The 17,381-nt window shown below is 41.0% G+C and overlaps 1 long non-coding RNA gene across 1 annotated transcript; it reads right to left on the reverse strand.

Annotated features, from left to right (window-relative positions):
• Positions 1 to 10,367: 10,367 nt before the first annotated feature.
• Positions 10,368 to 16,632, reverse strand: LOC127367154 (uncharacterized). Its single transcript, XR_007885444.1, has 2 exons — positions 15,585 to 16,632; positions 10,368 to 10,611 (listed from the first exon to the last, which is right to left on the reverse strand). It is a non-coding gene; the product is annotated as an uncharacterized LOC127367154 (long non-coding RNA).
• Positions 16,633 to 17,381: the final 749 nt, after the last annotated feature.

Consider the following 17,381-nt stretch of genomic DNA (forward strand, 5'->3'; position numbering starts at 1 on the left):
TTAAATACTACACGGTTCAAAAGTCTGGAAGATCTGACTACATCCCTTTAAACTCAATTACTTCACACAAGAAATATGACATACAAATAGAGACAAGCAAACACACCCTGAACTACTTGAGTGCATTTGTGCCAAAAGGGTAAATAGATTGGAAACTATTATCTGCAACAACATGATGATGGTTAACTGGACCTCCTGTTGACTGAAAACACAATAGAATTCAAACCTTCATAATCCTCTACAACAAAAGTATGCATGCTTCACTGCAAATACAAACAAATAACTTGAGACTTCTTCTAAAAAATGCATCTAAAACTCCTGCAATTCTACAGGGAGAGGTAGCGAGAAAGAAACCTCTGTGATCTATATTAGGATTGTTTAAAAAAGCCTGCACCGGCCTACTCCGTGATGTCCGAAGCAGTCAGACCCCAGTGTATGGTCAGAGGCGGTTTGATGCTGGGTTTGATGGAGTATGTCAGTCCAATCAGCCCAGCTTCCAGAGTCTGATTGGGTCTGCCAGCCAGAGAGGCAGCCCAGATATTAGCTCTACAGCCAGCTGACAGCCGGCATAGAGAGCAGCTCATACGACACACAACAGCAGAGCTGGCACACTGAAGGAGCCACACTTTGTCTGGGTGAGTGTAGAAGATAGTAGATGTAAGGAGAAGAAAGTGGTTTTCAGGTGCCACATGTAGCTAGAGTGATCAGAAAGAAACACTTAACTCTCTACACCCCTCTCTGTTTTAATATTTTCTGTTATGGTATGCTATATATTCATATTCTTTTCCTCGTTGTTTTTGGGCCCTGACTCCAGTGCTATATGTGTGAAAATAATAAAACAAAATCAGTATTTTTTTCTTTAAAAATATATATTTTTTGCTTTACATCATCCCAGCATGTATAAAAGTGCTAAAGTGATACCCCTTCTCTCTGCCACAAACGGCTCTTTTACATTTAATGACATAACAGAAATGATACTGCACCAAATGAGGAAGTATTTCATATTCCATATGTGATATGAGCATGAAATATATAGAGATTTTATTTCCTAAAAAGCCATTCACAGACAAATAAATGTGCAGAATGTGCAGAGGTCTAACATCCTATTAGCCATTATATGGACAAATGGCTATAAAACTCCAATAACAGAAATCTAAACATATTTGGGGTTTCGAGGGTGCTGTGGTAAAAACTTACCTGTGTTGTAAACCTTGACTCTCTAAGACCCCAAACAGAAGTAATGTTATAATCTGAAACATGTCATCTGTTCAAAATCACGTTATCAGGCAATTCTCATAAAAGGAAGAAAAGTCATGAAGTGTAAATGTAATGAAACAATATTAAATAGGTGTTTTTGCAGCTGTTGAAGAGGACCTGAGGTCTCCGGGAGAAACAGAACATTAGGGTCAAATTCAGCCCCATGTATGCATTCACAAAAGCTGACATGACATATCAGGGATTTTGGGCATGGGCAAAGTGGGTGATGGGCTGAAACAAGGCACTGAGTTTTGTTTGTGTAAAGCATCTCTTGCGGGCATGTGGGAGACTTAAAGGCTTTGCAAAAGTTCTGGGGGAAATTTTCTCTAAGGTTTATGAGCCATAGCAGATGAGTAGATGACCCAAGTTAATTATTATTGAATTTGTTTTCCCTGCTCCACTGATACTTACCTCTATCCTGATGCAACAATGACAGTGGGTCCTCTCATTAAAGCGAAGGATGAGGCTTGTCGGAGGGAATCTTTTTTCATGTGAACATTTTGCCAACAGTCTAAACCCGTTAAGCTTCATCATCTGTTGTGGTTAATATTAATGTATCATCATTTCAGAGCAACGGTATCAATATGAGTATTCAATATGATAATGGTTTAAAGTGTGAAAGTAAGACAGCATAGCTTTCCGTGGCACGTGGTAAACAATGTTTTTCTATTTCAGACAATTTTTAAGTGCTTGTAAATAAGCGCGCTGACAGAGCTGACATGACAGCAGAGCTGCACATAAGGAATGAGTGAAAGGCGAGACAAATTACTTCAATCAAATGCATAATCTTGAAATTAGATGGGAAGACATGTAATACAATATAACAAAATTGCTGAAAGGTTTAGGGGCAGACTTGCCTTCTGTTTCGTCTTATTAAGACACATGACATAAATCGTCATGATATGAAGATAAACCCTCTCTCTTGTCATGATTGAATTCAACACAGATGAAACACACGCCATCTGTAGCTTGTCACCCTGGAGTTCACCAACTTAACTGAAGCAGTTGTTGTGTGCTCAGATGTGTGTTTTATGAATTAACGAGACTAAGATTGCTCTCTAATGTGAATTGGCAGGGAAAAATCTTTGTTGAATGCACTTTTATCCCCCCTCACAATAAAACAGTCTAATAAAGAAAGGAGGAAAAGAGGGAAATCTCCATGCCTACTGCAGGTGTATTAGGGGTGGGTAAAAATATCGATTCATCAATGCATTGCAATATATTTTTTCCCAATTCAATATCATTTCATTAAATCCTCTGAATCGATTCATACCAACACGCAAACACATGACGGGAAGTCGCCGTCCCGAAGCTTTTAAAATTATCAACAGGTACTCTAATGAATTATTTGTGTAATTCTACTTATTACTGAATCGATATCGAAGCATTTAAATCAATATCGAATCGAATCGATATCGAATCAAATTGTGACCTAAAGAATCAAAATCAAATCGAATCGTGAGGTTCTTAACAATACCCGGCCCTAAGGTGTATATAGGTATGTATAAGGTGTTACGATTATCAATTATCAAAATAATTACGATTCACGATAGTATTGCGATAATCATCAAAATATGCTTGAAAATTCTTGAAATGCCACACAAACATACTAGAATTACATTTTGTTAACAGACATTTTTATTGCCTTACAGATAGGACAGCTAATGTTCAGCAATGTTTGGAATACTTGTGACTGTGTAAGCGAGCTTGGTCGGTCGTCATGGTGAGGCTTAGGGTTTTAGAATAACTGGAAAGTTAAGGGTCCCCCCTTGTTCAAATGAATCAGGAAATCAATATAGGCCTGTACGTTAGTGAGTTAGATGGCTTTTTTTTAGTCAAGTGAGGATATTCATGATCATCCTGATGATAGAAATTCACTACAAAATACTGATGAGCGCTTCTTATCACGATACCCAATAATATCATATATCGTAAATATTAATGTACGGTGAATGTGATCATTAAAATATTTCATGACTCATGTCATTTATGACCTAATGATCCATTGTCTAGTCTGCACAGTAGGTTGTTGGTTATGGGTGAGGTAATTCTTAAAGGAAAAAAATATAGGATGGATATATGTGATTTAGCAACTGAGAACAAGTCAGTAGACCTTCACTGCAGGAGTTCTGCAGAAAAATGTCTCGAGATAGCTCAGACAGGTAAAAAACGCTGATCATGTACTTACAACCGGACCAACTACGAGGACAATGGCCCCAGTTTGTTTACAGCCAGCAACTTTGTTGCATGCAATTTCCAGTCTCTCCTGGACAACATTCTGAAAAAGATTTAAGGCGGTAGAACTGGAACACCTAATTGGAATGTAGCCATAATAAATTATTTACACCTGTGTTTGATCGTGGTCTATTAAAGCCATTATGTCCAGAATTTGAAACTTTTTGACTTTGGTGCCCTGGAGTGGCTCCTTAGTGGCTTACTGTTTAAGCAATGGACCTTGCTGTCCTTGGAAGAAAAAGGCAAAATTTGCTGTGAATTGAGTTGACTCATCATTTGCTGCTATCCTTTCCTAGAAGGCCCAATATTATACCATGAGTTTCAACCTGGGCTCACACTCACTTCCTGTTGGTAGGAGGTGCCAAAGGGAGAGCAAGCCACACCGCGTGACGTAGTGCTTCCCAAACCGGGGGTCCGGACCCCCACTAGGGGTCGCCAAAGCTTCATTGGGGGTCGCAAGGCACTCTTGATTTTAAGGGGTATAATGAAACTTTAAAAATATACACAGTTGGCCTATACCACACCATGCTGCTTATTTCTGAGAATAAAATGAAATGAAAGTTATTTTTAAAATTTAGATTCTGATTTAACATGTAAACATTGAATATCTGAACACAAGCTATATTCACAGAGCCTTCACTCGTCTAGCCTCGTCCTGCGATAGAAAAAAAATACAATACAGACAGAGAATTGTATAAAAATATCAGGAAAACTAATTTCTAATCAAAATTCACAGGAAATAATCTGCTCAAAATTCATTGCTCGTTTTACATAAACTCCAAAAAATATGCCACTTGGTCAGGGGTCGCCGGTTTACTCAATGATAGAAAAAGGGTCCCTAAAGGAGAAAAGGGTGGGAGCCACTTGCGTAAGGCATTCTTCCAGCTTGGACTACTAGACACAAGGGGAGAGACAGAGTGTATATGAACTTTTTTTAAATGTTAAACACCAGTTGTGTCCAGTCATTAATAATGACTTCACATGGGAAAACACCAAAACAGAAATTTTGCTCTTTTAACATGAAAGTGAGCAAGTTCTCCTCCATTTGAAGACACAAGACCACCCTGACAGAAAAGGATGACAGAGCATCCTTCTCACTCAGCAGCAGTGAATCACTGTCATCCTCAAGAGGTCTAATGTAAGCACAAGAGAGTAAGCCTCAGAGGAGCTGAGACTCTGCTTCACCCTCACTGTCAGCATGGTGAAGTTACATTTAAGGAGATGACTGAAAAAAACCCAACAAACCTAGTCTGGCTAGGCTAGAACACTTATAACATGCAGGATGCTTAGTGCCAAGACACATAAACCACTGCCGGTGTGGGTCAACCATGATGACCAAGTGGGAGCGGGAAAAGCAGCGTTGTGCACAGTCTTCTCATGAAGCCATAGAAAGTTATGTTCTTGTCTGCTGTTGCTGAAGAGAAGTGGTTATGGAATGGTTTGGACACTTCCGTTTGGTGGGAGCAGCTCTAAAAGTGAATAATCTCACCCTGGCTGGCTAAATGTCTACACAACACACCCATGCAGAAGTACAATATGATATTGTGAAAAAATGACATTCTTCAAATAGAATAAATTGGTACCAATATAAATGAACAAGACATTTTTGTTGGTCAATCAGACGAGCTGCTGAGTAACAGATAGGCCTATCTCATTTCCTCAACAGCTCACATCCAAACATTGTTTTCCGTACTCTGTCTTTGCTCTGGGACAATATGTAGGAGCGTTTGTCATTGGTTATCAGGGGATGATATATAGTCTAGCCTGCAGAGAAACATGTGTTGTGCTTTAATCTAGAGTGCATAGGCCAGTATTCATGACCAGCAGCTGGAGAAAATCACAGGAGACGAAGAGTCCACTGTGGAGAAAGGAGACATACTGCCTGCCTGCCTGGCAGATGCTGGTTCTTGTTATCAGCCCTCTTTCCACCTTATTTATGTGGTGACTTACAACCCGACACCCCCTTTTCCCCTCACAGACTGCTCCTTTGCCCACGCAGACACACTTTCATATGAATAAATGTCTGTTTTGTTGCTTTCGTTGCCCATAGATACAGCACTCAAGAGCACATTTTAGTATTATACAACACAAACAGGAAACATGTTCTTATGATTAAAGGCAATCCTCAAAATAAAAGACCAATGAACAGGAGGGAAGGTTGCAAATGAGAAACCATGTTCCATGTGCTCAAAATTTAAGAAAATTTAGAATTATGGGTAGTTGAAATTTTAAACTATAAATTATGGCATGTAACTTTTTTAGAAAGCTAACTTCCACTACCGAAGTGCATCTCTGTGAAGTTGTAGACAGGCGCAGCTTAGAGCTAAATCCTCATGTCAGCATGCTAACATGCTCACAATGAAAATGTTCAAGGCGAGTAATGAATGATCTGCTGCACATCTGTGGTCGCCATCGTAGTTTAGCTTAGTTTAGCTTGTTAGCATGATACAATTTACTAATTAGCCCTTACAAAGTGCCGCTTAGACTAATGGGAATGTCATTAGTTTGGCAGGTATTTGGTCATAAACCTGAAGACACTTCCATCCCTTGAGCCACGCTGCTAGGGAGCTAAAACAATGCTACCCTGGCAGATACAGTGCTGGGCAGGGGCATCGCTAAAATGACATAGAAGCTGCATGCCAGGTCTCGTTGGAAATAATTTTTGTTTAATTTTTATTCAGGTGCACTGAACTTGTTACGTGATACAATTCCAGTATCTTTTTTAAAAGCTCCTATAGTCTCAGAGGCAGGAAAACATCTGTACAAGCGCCTCATCTCTTCATCTCCTATCTGTCTCATATCCATATATTAGTTTCTCTTTTACACCCCAGTTTCACACTGCTGTGCTCTTATTGACAAGCCCCTACTGTGATATTTATGTCACATATTTAATATGGACATGGGAATGATTATCAAATCCATAGTTGCCAAGAGAGTCCGATCGGCCTTAAATAATGGATGAGCAAGGATGCGACTCAATTTGTGAGGCCGCACAGAAAGACAGGGCAAGTGCAGCCATCGACCCCTCCGCCCACCCCCATCGCTTTCTCCCTCTCCGGAACGTCATTATTCTGGTCGATCTTTTCTCCCCTCGCTTGACATCATTCAATGTAATCATCCTTCAATAAAAAACCTGCTTGTAATAAAAGGAACAACCCGGGTCAATACACAGAATATGGAGAAGGATGACCCTGTGCTAGGAGACAGCGTATAAATGGGCCTCTTTATCAAAGCGGATAGCCGCCTGGTGCCTTAACAGGAATTCGACCATGGATGGAGTTGTCATTACTGTTACCTTTTGTATCATCTGTGTTTGTGCTCTGTGAATATGAGGAAGAATGATGGCTACATTAATGAATCAATGGGCTAATGAAGCAGCCATTGTGTTGCTTTATTGAAATACACTGAGGAGAATTGAAGACTTCTGCAGCATCTCTACACTGAATACTCTGCTGTCATATTACTGGATTGCCACTCTCACCCATAGCGGAGAATAAAATCAGAATCAACATTTTCTATAGTGATTGGCATCTGTCATATGACAGCTGCGCACCAAACGGTATTGCATTCAAGGAAAGAAGTGCTGGGGAAGAGAAAAGAGCAAAAAGGAAACAAAGGTCACAACGATTGTCACATGCTGTTATTCAACTACACACAAGCCAGTTTGGACTGAGGACGGTTCGAGGGTCAAATTAGCTGACAGGGTAATTTTGAAAGGACGACATGCAGAGCTGCTGATTATCCCTGAGCTAGCATCATTTTTGTTTATCAAAAAATGTTAATTGCCTTTTTTTACGAGTAGGAAAAGATTAAAAGTTAATAGGAGAGACTAAATAAACACAATGCAATTGCATGAGGCTGTAGAAGATGGTAATTAATTTGTGGCCACCCCTGAGCTAATTAGCTAATATAAAGCAGGAAAAAAGAAGTTAATGAGGCTTAATGTAACTGATACACTGAAAAGTTTAGACTAATGAATTTATGAATGCGTGAGGAAATCAACTTCATGCTCGCTGCCGACTCTCACGTTGCGAGGCACCTCCTGGAGATGGAAAACTTAGTTGTTGTAACTCGATCACCTTTGATGTGCAGTGTAAGAGTTTAGCGCTGTATAAAATGTCATAGCTCTGTTTGATTCGGTGTGTGTGAAAGCAGAATCAGAACTACTGCCTCCATGCCGAGTGAGAGATGGTGGACCATAGGAGGGCCCATACCAGCCCAGCGGTTAGTTTGTTTTGTGAATCCTCAGGGTGTATCTGATCTGAGGATACAGGAGCTTGTATATTGGGAGGTCTGGGGAGGTCAGTTTGCTCGGGGAGAGGGAGGAACGTAAAATAATAATCTGCTGCCAACTTCCCGTGGGGCTCATGGTGAAGATGGTCCAGGGGGCTATGTCACATGCTAATCCCACCATACTCCAGCATCTTAACTACACCTTTTAATATCCTCCACTGGGTCCTGAGTGATTGGTGTGTCACCTCTTAGCATGTTCACTCTTGTAATATCTGTCGCTCTTCTCACCTCTGATGTTCATTTTAAGAAACAGCTTATTATTTCTACTTATTTCTACTGTGCTGACCGCAGAGGACATTACTTACACTCAATAGGGTCACAATGGCATTTACTGTTGACACTATGGACTAAGGTTCATGGGTAATTTGAATTAAATTATAGGGCCATGATGAATCCTGCTAGTGAGTGGGAGCCAGAGCGGCGAGGTAATCAGGTAATTGCAGCTTTCATAAATGTAATTTATCACGAAGGCAAAGGCCAGCAGTGGTAGCTGACTAACTAGCACGCTTGCCGTCTCTTCAGACTGACCTGCAAAGCTTTCACATGGTGACATATCTTTATGAGCTGTAGAGAAGCATAATGGGTGATAAGACAGAAATACCACCATCAAAGCATCCCTGTCATATTACATAAATCAGCGCTCTAAATGGACATCTTCCCACACAGTTTGCTTTCTTGTTCATGGTTTACTGCGGGTAATTTGTCAATCACACTTTGATGGAGCAGCACAGATGCTTTTAATGACATTCATATAATAGATTTACAAGTGTCAAAGACTCTATTGCAGTGTCACAAATGGGAACCTGATGGATGAGCTGGTGTGTCGCATGATCTGTACAGTATAATCAGCACTGGCAGGGAGCATATTGTACTTTTTAGTTGAAGTTACTCAAACAGAAATGTGGCATTATATGAATTATGTTAATGACATTTCTTCACCACAAATTTGTTTTTGTGAAATACCACAATTTGGACACCATGTATCCTCCTGGTTGTCATGACAAAAGGTTAAAATTTAACTGTGGGGTTACCGTTGAAAAGTGGCTACATTTATAAAGAGCTTTTATTCAAGGCGCTTTACAATTTACCCCTCATCACCCATTCACACACGCCAATGGCAACCCAAGGATGGTTCGATGTGTAGACAGGAAGAGGGCTGAACCACCAACCCTGTGATTAGTGGGCAGCCCGCTCACAGCCAGCCCCACTTGTCTAGATTAGACTATTCAAAAGTTTGACATTTTGGGAATTACAGACAATTCTCGAAACTATTCTCTATTTCTTTTGTGTCAAGAGTTAGATTAAAGATTGATACTACTGCTTAGCTTAGCCCACCAGCACCTCTAAAGTTCACTAATTGCTATCTTTTGTCATTTCTTGAATGCATACAAAAACTTAAGAGTAAAAAAGTTGTGGTTTTTCTAAACTGGGGCCAGTAACTTCCTGGAATCTCAGCTGGTCGGCTTATAAAGGTCTAGTGTGGAGGATTTAGTGGCATCTAGTGGTGTAGTTTCAGATTGCAACTCCCTCGCATCCCCTAACTTTCCAAGGGAGAGGGGAAACGGCAGCAAATCTCCCGAACACCTAGAGCCAGTGTTTGGTTTGTCCGTTCTGGGCTACTTTAGAAACATGGTGGTTCAACATGGCGTCTGCCACGATAGACGACCCGCTTTATCATTGATAAAAGTTGCTCATTTAAAGGTAACAAAAATACATATTTTCAGGTGATTAAACATTAATGAAAACTGTAGGAGCCAATTTCTTAGTTTGTATTGATATTTTTTTTTATCTATAACTAATATTGGCCATTTTGTATTGTGTGTGTGTGTATGTGGTGTGTAGTTATTGATGAGACCTCTGAGTATTATATTCAATTTCTGGGCCCCCTAAATGTTACACACTGGACCTTTAACCTCACAGGGATTACATGATGGCGACATGTTAATACACCTTCTTTACGGCAGTCATTTTGAGAAGAAATAGGGTAAACACAGGTGCCACCAATGATACTAATTACGGTTCTGTTCCATTCAGATCATGTTGGTTCACTGGAGAGGCTCTGCTACACTAAATGGAACAGAACTTTAATTAGTGTCATTGGTAACACCTGTGATTACCCTACTATTTCATGACAAAATGGCTGCAGTGAAAAAGGTCTCATGCTATAGTGTGTTTTAGCCTTTAGACCGAGCCAAGCTTTCCCCATTTCCCCTATCCAATCTTTATACTAAGCTAAGGATTGCTAATTGGCTGTTGCCTGTAGCTTCACATTTAGCATACAGCCATGAAAGTGGAAGAATTCTAACTCCCGGCAAGACAGCAAATAAAGGTGTTTCCCAAAATGTCCCAACTATTGCTTTAAGAGTTTGGCAAGGGTTAGGGGTAGTAAAGTTTTGCTCACAGAAAATATTAACAGTACTGCATTTTCAGCAAAAAACAGCATACATGTTTATACATATAACATGTAACGTAACTGTACATGATATCTACATTCTAGTTCAATTTCAGACTAATACCTGTTTCTAGTCTGCCTTATGTCAATTAATACATCATAGTGAGAATTCATGTTCACAAAGCACACATTTTCATTTTAAGAAATTCTGCTCATTTATTGTAATTACCAGATAACAAGTTCTAAAGTGGCATCACAAAAACGGTACAGTACATCGATTTCCAATGGTGAAATTTGGGATTCAGCTGGTATCCTCATATCATTTATTGTGTTGAAGAACTGCAATGGCAATCTCAAGCAGAGTGCTCTGGGATGAACAAACATCGTCGTCGACTTAGCTCAGCTCAGATCTATATGAAACGCTGGTATCCAACCTGTTGAGAGACATGTCGAAAGCTCAGTCACAACAATTTGTCCCCTAATTCGAAACTCTACAGATACATTCAAGGCTGATTCACACATAGCCAGACTGACAAGCAGGTACATCATCAAGGAAAAACAGGAGGACAAAACCAAGCAAAATGAATAGAGGCTGTAATGATCCCTGTTTTATTTATCCCTTTGGTGGACAGTCATGAAAAACATAGGAGAGAGACGGCAAAGGCTTTGTTTATGGGTCAGATACTCATTTCATAAAAGCCTCCTGCAGAAAACTGAAACATGATAGGTCAAATACAGGTCTAAATGCCTTTTCCAGTTTTCCTATTTTCCCATTTCAACATATCCGTCTGGTGTCCGTGCTCTCTCGCCTCTGTAATGGAAAACTATTGCAGAAGCATTTCTCCGTCAGCCGGGGTCAAGAGGTCATCACTGATGTCACTCTCAAAGTAACCAGTGGCAAATAGGTCCTGACATGTGCTCTCCAATGAGAGAATGAGACTGGACAGCTCCTCTGGCTTCCCGACTGATAAGCCATAGAAAAGAATATGTGAGGCTTGGAGCATCACGGCCACTGGTTTGAGACACTAATACCAGCAGCTACATTAAGGCACAAATAACAACTGGGTGATCTGCAGGAAAGGCACGTTTTTTTTTTTACCTCCCACAATGCAATGCCACTTTGACAAATTGAGAATGTGGCCTTTATGTTTTTAAAAATAAATAACGTTACTAATTTTTTTTTTTATTGAACTTAAATGTGTGCACATCTGTATTGAAAGGGATGTAATTTTTGCTCTCAGATTTGCGTTTTACTACATACAAGTGACACTCTTCGTCTTTCCTCCTCCTTCCATCTCCTTCCCATCTCCGTCTCAAGTGTTAGAGCGAAACAAATTCCTCTTGTTCACTGTCAGATGCATGTCGTGTAGTGTGTGATTTGCTATGCACATCCCGGTCTAGTACAGATTTCTACGCCTGTTTGTTCCATACAGGCGTGCAGTGCGTCGCCATGCAGCGTGACCGCTCGCTCCCTGCCCTTGCTCCCCATCTTCAATCTCATCTGTTCTCCTGTCAGTGCAGAATATACTCGGGGAATGACATCAATTACAAAAGGGAAACATGGCAAGAGTTAAAATATAAAACCTAAATCCCTCAAATATACCTGATATTTTAGAGCTTTGTGTTTTTTTTTCCCACCATCAGCCCTTTCAAATCTCTGTCTCTTCTCTCCTCTCTGTCTCTGTCCGACTCTCCACTCGGCTAGTCGGAGAAAGGATGACTGAATGAGCAGGAGAATGGCATTTTCTGATAGAGTTACACCCCACAAATGGAGTCAATCAAGGGCCGGCTGAAAAAATTCATTTTCTGACAGATGTGTGAGCAAGATTGTCAGGCTTCCATGACAACAAATCCATAGCACTAAAAAGAAAAAAAGAAAAGGGTGTAAGGGAGTTGTGGGGGAGAAGAAAAAGAGTTAAGGAGAACCGAGAACCCTGACAAAGTGTAAAACAGGAATCCTCGGAGTGGATTCCCAGTCAATCAGAGCACTTACCTTTCAGCTGTCCATAACGCTATTTCATACCAATTATTACCCCCACTGAGCAGGTGACAGGCTTGTGTGCCGATGGCAGCGCCACGCAAACTCCCGGTAATCCCGAAATGACGGATTGGGAGGGAAGCCTTGCAGTGATTTGTGACAAAGTAACTGAACGTAGACTTCTGTACTTAGAAACGTGAGAGCAGTTTGTCTTCATGCTTATGGTAACACTCTCCACTTTGATTTGATGCATGGGTTTTAGTCCGCCTCACCAATATACTCCCTCGGCTTACGGGGGCCATCACCATTCAAGTTCTAAATTGAAAAATTGCTGTAGGGTGTCCATTGGGTGTTTACTGTGCATTAATCAATAAAAGTGATGTTTTTGTTTATGGGAAATGTCCTTTTATTTCATCATAATTAACAGCAGAGTTCACTTTGTGCCTTCTTTTAGTCCTTTGTTTTCGTTTTGTTGCACTTAGTCTAATGCATCAAAACTTCTCCAGCATTGTTCCTGCAGAGCTGAAGCAGGCATATTCACAGACAGACCATAAAGATGGTTGCTTTGTTTGACTGTTACCCATAAAACCCCCAAACCCCTCTTGCTTGTAATTTTTTTTTTTCCCAGCCGAGCCCTGAAGTCTTAAAGCTTCCCGCCTGTTATATTTCCTCCACATCAATATGTCACCTAGTGCCGCCACAGCAGGATGTCAACCTAATGCAACACCAGGGTTAAGAAAACACCATCTTTGCCCGCTGACTGATAGCCTGTCACCGCTCACACAAAAAAAGTTTAGAAATTTGATCCACCTGTCATCTCGTCTGTGATTATGAATCTCTTCCTCTAGCGGCTCAGAGGCCCATTCAGATGCAGTCTAGCTTGGCCTCGCTCAGCATTAGTTACATGGATGAGGGAGCAAACTTCAAATCAGTCCAAGTGAGTGAGAGAGAAAGAATCCAGCTCATCTTAATGTAAACAATTGGGCCCAGTGGTGAGCCCACCAAAATAGACACCAGTGTGGGGAGGACTTTCTTGTAATCTGATTTGACTTATAGGAGTCATACACCACACATTGAGGCATCTGAATGATTCTTAAAAAACTAAACAAATTAACACTCAAGCTAAGACATCTTTTTCCCCCCTCCTACCTTTTCTGCTGTTTCCCTTTCATCCCCAGAAGAAGACAGCAAACACAAAAAGAGAATACGTGTTTCTTTATCTCTAACCTCACGGTGAACTGCAGATGACCTTCTAAGTCAACTGCATTAGCTTTGGGGTGGTCAGACTAAGTGTGTGTGTATGTGTGTGTGTGTGTGTGTGTGTGTGCTTGGGGGGTGCGAGAAGAGAGAGAGAAAGAAAGGGGGATTTTTCATGCTCTCCATTACAGTTGTTTAGGTTAGAGGGGTTAACTCAATGAGGCTAAGTAAGTTTGAACTGTGAATCACATCAGCAGACTTGCACATTCACTTATGCACAATTGCAAATGTACAACCTACAGGTAATTACATTACCCCTGCTTTGCCTTTATATAAATTGCAGGGCTGAGGCATAGTGAACAGCAGATATTAAGAGGTCCTTAATTTATCATGCTGTTTTTTTAAAAAAAAACCCTTTATTATTAAGGGCTATTTGTAGGGAAATTAGTCGCTGATGGAAGGGCTTTAATTTACCTAAATTCTCTGAGCATGTATGGGGATTCGAACAGACAACCTTTCAACCTCAAAGTCATTTGTTTAACCTGCTTTCTTCAAACTGCCAAAGAAAATTTCTCGTTTTCAGTTTTCAAACAGCTTTTCCTTGACTGAGCCCCCTTTTTTTTCTTTTCCCAGATAGAGCCTGAGACTGATTTATTATAGATTTTCTGTGTTTTGATTGTTTTGCTGAGAAGCAGGATGGGAAGATGGGACTTCCAGCTGCTCTGGATGCTTGGGAGTCCTGGGAGTCCTGGCCCGGCTGCCCTCCTGGCTGGCCCAGCCAAGTGGGCATGCGCTGTTGTGGCCCGCGGCAGGGGGTTGATGGGGCTGCAGGGGCTGGGCCAGAGAGGCCACAGATGCCTTAAATGACTTGGCATGATGGGATAGCAAAGGGGCAGGATCATGGCTCGCAAGTAAATCAAAACATTTTTTCCGTAATATGTGTCGGGAGTGTTGTCAGAATCTAAAAACAAACAAGCAAAAAATCCCAACAATCAAATACACTCAGACATGGTGGGGTCTGTGAGTTGCTAAATATTGGGTCTCAAATGGTAAATGTGTGTCAGTTTTGTACTTACATTCTGTTTTTCTGATGAAAGATGATGTCTTTGTTACATTTCCTGTGCCCCTTCATACCTACGTTCTCATAAATGTGAATTTGTATCTAAAAAAAAAACCTGTATTTTTTCATTTGTATCTATAACTACTAGATTTTTATTTTACACAACCCTGTCAATGATGTCAATTGTTGGTATGCCCAATTTAACCAGCACTGAAAGGCCATTAATCCCTTTCTCCTGGACGTTTTCCCTGCACACCTCTGAACCAGGATGATCTCAGTTAGTCCTGGCTGACCTTCTCAAACAAAGACGCCCCAGGAAGGGCTTCCAACCTGCGCTTGAATCAAGCACCCATGATAGCAGACCACCAGAAGGGCCCCCATTAGATAGTAATTCATGTGGAAGCTGTGGGACCCCAATATCATTATCAAGCAGCAGACCTGCCAGCTTTTTGTTGTGCCACAGTCTGGTGTGATGCACATTCTTTGACTTTGAGGGAAACAAATCTGTATTGTTGGGAGTGGAGTTGCATGGTTTTTCTTATTTTAGATAGGAACTTTTGCATGATTTTAAGGTTAAATATAGCTGCACCTCCATAACAAATTGGATGTAATTAATGCAAAATGGATCCTATGTATGAAAAAAAGCAATTTATTTCCCTGATCCTTTACATCCTAATCATGGCTTTTTTGATGTGCAACACTGGTGCATCAAGTTTTGTGGTAATCATTTCAAACCACAATCAATCCCACTTGCTCCCATTATCGTAGCTGCAGCTTACACATGTGGCATTAATGTATTATTTATAAACAGTATCTTTGTATCGGTCTGCACGAGTGAAATGACTTGACAAAGTTTTATGCATGTGACAAATACTTTAACAGATCATAGTAACGCCTGCATTCGCACAGATTTACAAAACAGTTAATCAGCACACACAGTACATAGTAACTCACACCATTTTTTGACTTTCTGCATGCTCCTCCACCTACAAACACTCTCCTGTGACAGCGCTCAAGCACAGCAGCTCACACTGTGAAATGCAGGAAAAATGTAGGTGATCAGGTGGGACCCAGAGAGAGAGAGAGAGAGAGAGAGAGAGGGACGGGGGGGGGAGCCAAACTAGTCCCTTTAACTTTTTAAAGACTTTTCAGCATTTGTTCTGCACACTTACCTACGCAAACTCCAAGGGGCCACAGTGACTGGGGTCCCATTTCAGGCCCAGCGTGGAGCCGGAGAGCTCCTCAGCTGTAAAATGAGAGCGCCGGAGCGCAGTGTGAAAATGGATTAGCCTCGCTGAGATAAGGGGAGCCCTCAGCGAGCCATGCACGCCTTCAATGGGGAAAAAGAACTGCTGTACAAATTGTTTTTGGTACATTAAGTACCTGTTACTTTATTTCACAGATGGAAAACAATAACACAGGCTCTGGGGTTGGAACCACCGCTGCACTGAGGAATGTGAAAGGTTTAGCCCACCTAACGCCCTCAGAGTTTGCCCCTTTTTCTTAATATGCAAAGTGATTTTCTTAAGGACTTTTGACTTAAAGAATTCAACGGATTGACAAACATAACATATGATGATAAATGACAAAGTGCCAAGTGGGCAGCCAACAGGCTACTGAGGGAAATCATACAGAATATCAATGTTAATAAAAAATAAAATAAAAAAGGCTGAATGTTCCCACTCAGCAAACAGGGCAGGGATTTTTCATTAATAGGCCCGCTGCTGCACCAGGGCCCCCCAAATTAAATGAGTGTGTCAGATCCTGGATGATTTATACATTTGGACTGATCTAACAGCTCTGTGGAACAGCTATGACACCCTGACAAGCCAACAATGGATATGAAAAATGAGCCAATACCACAGCACTAAATCTGAGACTTTCAAAGCCAAATGCACGCATAGAATCGAAACCTCTAACATACTCGCAAGTATAATGAAAATAAAGTGGGGAAAAAAAATCCCCATAAGATTCTCTGCGCAATTTTAGCTAAATCATTCAGTGTTTATATGAATGGAGTGATGGAGACAAATTGGTCCGAGTGGAGAGTGGCAGTACTTTGCTTTTCTGATGTCTTTTTGTGGCTGCGAGAAGAGCACATCACTTCACAGCTAAATGAGATATCAGGCCTATTGCTGAGCTTTGACTCAATAGGAAAATGTCAAATCAAGTTAGTGCTAAGGTGCTTTTCAAAACACCTCAATTCTCCTTCTGTTTCTATCAAATTCAGAATACCTATGCAATTTATTGTGTATCCCCCCCCCCCCCTTTCTTTCTTTAGTCAAAGAAAATGTTGTATACTGCTCAGCGGCAGCAGCAGAAACCAACCTTTCTCCAGTGACCATAGCAGTGGCAAAAGCTGTGTTTATAATTATGTTGTGTGGAAGGCTAGTGGCCTTACTCACTTGTTAGATGAAGTGATAAAAACCAACATGATGGACTAAAGCATTTTTGCTTTTCTTAGTATTGTCCTTTTACCCTCTCATTCTCTGTCTGATGAAAAACTGCACTTGGTGTTCCTCAGAGCTCAGCAGATTTAGAGGAAACAATTACCAGTCCGGTGATCTCTGCTTCTCCAGTCCCGCCGATAAACACCCAGCGCCCTGAGGTATGGTCTGAAAATGATACAGTTTTAAACGGGTTAAATTTCATTGTTTCCTCCACCCCCCCCCCCCCTCCTCTCTCATTCCCCCCCTTCTCTCCCTCTGAGGTTTTATTTCACAAAAGTGTGAACACATTTTTTTGTCGATGGGGGCAAAAAAAAGAGAGAAACAATAAAGAATATGAAAGGCCCATCTTCACAGAACATTAGACATCGCAAAACAACCCAAAGCCATGATCGGATATATCAAAACTGACAAGTAAAAGTTGATTGCTGAGTGTCTATTGATTGAGCTATATTTCACCGGGAGAGCCCGGCCTCACAGTTGTCTTCACAGTGCACCAAACCCTGCAAAGCCACATTTAAT

Source organism: Dicentrarchus labrax, unplaced genomic scaffold (genome assembly GCF_905237075.1).
Source record: "Dicentrarchus labrax unplaced genomic scaffold, dlabrax2021, whole genome shotgun sequence".
Classification (NCBI taxonomy): domain Eukaryota; kingdom Metazoa; phylum Chordata; class Actinopteri; family Moronidae; genus Dicentrarchus; species Dicentrarchus labrax.